Genomic DNA, 2,495 nt, shown 5'->3' on the forward strand with positions numbered 1-2,495 from the left:
CTCCCCAGGCCTCCCGGGAAATGCTGCATTCTTCAGCCAGATTCCTGAAGAGGAGGGATCTCGATCAAGTGCTACAGGCGGATCAGACATGGAGGTTTGGCGAGAGCCTGGTAAGGACTGCCAATTATCCCCGGCCTCAGCCTGGAGAAGGCCCCCGAGGGCGGTGCTCAGTGTGCGGGGCGGGCAGCTGTGCCCCTGCCCGCTGCTGCACGCCGAGGCGGCGCAGGCTCTTCTCCAGGCTCCCGTGGGCCCAAGCCGGGTGCCCGTGGAGCCCCGGCCCGGCGGAGCTGCGGGGCGGGCCGGCACCGCGGCTCCCCGGGCAGCAGCCGGCCCTCTGGCCCTCCCCTCGGGAGCCCGGCGCTGGGGGCTGCTGGCCGCGCCTCAGGGCTGTGCGGGCAGGGGAGGCCGGGGCTGGGCGCAGGCAGCGCCCGGCCGAGGGGCTGAGCCGGCGCCAACCCTTCCTTCCCTCCCGCCGCTCTCTCCAGCTGGCAGAGGACAGGAGCGGAGCGGCCGAGCACCTGCGCCGGGCCCTGCGCTACCTGCAGAGCCCACAGGAGCCCCTGCGAGAGGCGGCCATCAGGTTCATGGGTGAGCCACGAGCCCGGGCTCCCTCCCCGGCCCGCCGCAGCTCGGCCCCAGCCCCGCCTGCTGCCCCGGCAGTGCCGGCCGGGCCCGGCGCCGTGGAGCCCCGGCTGGCCTCGGCGCTGCTGCCGCCCTCTGGCAGCCGTGCCCTGGGGCGGCAGCGTGCGGCCAGGGCCCGGGCTGAGCCCTGCCGGGCCAGCAGGCCGTGTGGCCACAGCGCCGGCAGCGCCGCTGGCAGGGAGCTGTGCCGCTGGGGCCGTGACAGGCTCTGTGTTCACAGGGATGGCTGGGCAGTACCTGAGGGGGAAGAAGGAAGAGCTCCAGCTGATCTGCACTGGTGAGTGAGGGCAGCGGGCTGGCAGTGGGGGCTGGTGGGGGCAGCTGCAAGCCCTGCCCCGGCTGCAGAGGGCTCTGCTCCCTGTGCGGACGAGGGGCAGCGTGGGCAGAGCACACAGAGATTTCAGGACCACGTGGGGGATTCGTGGCCAGCAGCTTCGGGCTGGTCCTGTTGGTCCCTGCTCCCTCCTGGCCATGCCTAGAGCCGGCTGGGATGGCCCTGGCAGGGGGCTCTCCTCGGGTCTCTGCCAATCTGGGATCTGACCATGGCTCTGTTGCTCTCTCTTTCAGCCCTTGAACACCTGACAGAGGACATCAGCAGTGCCGTGTCAGACATGGCACTTCAAACATTGTATGTCCTCTGGGCACTGCAGAGTGAGCGATATACCCTCTTCCAGAGGCTGCAAGATCAATTCCGCAGGGCATGGAGGACATGGCCTCGTCTGTCGGGGCTCGACTGGCTGCGCTGCTGGAGCTCTGCAGAGAGCTGATCCCAGAGGCTCTGTCTGCTGGGGCCACCTGAGCCAGCGGGAATTCTCAATTTCTTTAGGATTGTTCTTCTTTTTGTTTTTTTTCTTTAGTCTATGAATATAGACTGTGTTATAATACACAGACTCCCAGGAGTTTTCTTTTGCTGCCCAGGGTCTGCAGGTCATAGGGGAAGAGGGGGAAAAGGGTGCCTGGGCTCAGCCAGCTGCCCAGACGTGCAGTGTAGCAGGGAAAATGGTCAGAAGGCCCTTGGCCTTTGGTGGTTCTTCTGAAGCCTTTGTGCTGCTGACAGAGTGGCTGGGCAGGGGCCGGAGCTGCAGGGATCCTAGGATCCTACGAGTGTTCCAAGTGTGGGAAGAGGTTTCGGATCAGCTCCAGTCTCATCCAGCACTATCAGATTCACACAGAGGAGAGGCCCTTCCGCTGCCCCGACTGCGGGCAGGGCTTCAGGCGAAATGCCCATCTTGTCACGCACCGACGCATCCACACTGGGGAGAGGCCCCACGAGTGTGGGGAATGTGGGAAGAGCTTCAGCCGGAGCTCCAACCTGATCAGTCACTGGAGAACCCACACAGGGGAGAGGCCCCATGAGTGTGGGGAGTGTGGGAAGAGCTTCAGCCGGCATTCCAACCTGATCCTCCACCAAAAGATCCACACTGGGGAGAGGCCCTACGAGTGTTCTAAGTGTGGGAAGAGGTTTCGGAGCAACTCCCATCTCCTCCAGCACTATCAGATTCACAGAGAGGAGAGGCCCTTCCAGTGCCCTGACTGTGGGAAGGGATTCAAGTGCAACTCCACCCTCATCACCCACCGGCACATCCACACTGGGGAGAGGCCCTACGAGTGTCCCCAGTGTGGGAAGAACTTCTCACAGAGCTCTACCTTGACCAAACACCAACGGAGGCACCGGTAAGGGAAGCCCTGCGAGTGCCCCGAGTGCAGGAAGAGCTTCGTGCGCTGCTCCAGCTCCATCCCCCACTGGAGGAGCCACTTTGGGCACAGCCCTGGTCACCCACATTCCCTGTGATCCATTTTGGGAACACACCTGGCTGCTTATCCATGTGTTTGGCCTTAATTTTTTTCTCTTC

General features: G+C 64.2%; 1 long non-coding RNA gene across 1 annotated transcript; it reads left to right on the forward strand.

The window, feature by feature from the left end:
• The first annotated feature begins 765 nt into the window (after window positions 1-765).
• On the forward strand, window positions 766-1,526 carry LOC132334898 (uncharacterized). Its single transcript, XR_009488545.1, has 2 exons — window positions 766-919; window positions 1,210-1,526. It is a non-coding gene; the product is annotated as an uncharacterized LOC132334898 (long non-coding RNA).
• The last annotated feature ends 969 nt before the right edge of the window (window positions 1,527-2,495 follow it).

Source organism: Haemorhous mexicanus, chromosome 16 (assembly GCF_027477595.1).
Source record: "Haemorhous mexicanus isolate bHaeMex1 chromosome 16, bHaeMex1.pri, whole genome shotgun sequence".
In the NCBI taxonomy this organism is placed as follows: Eukaryota; Metazoa; Chordata; class Aves; order Passeriformes; family Fringillidae; genus Haemorhous; species Haemorhous mexicanus.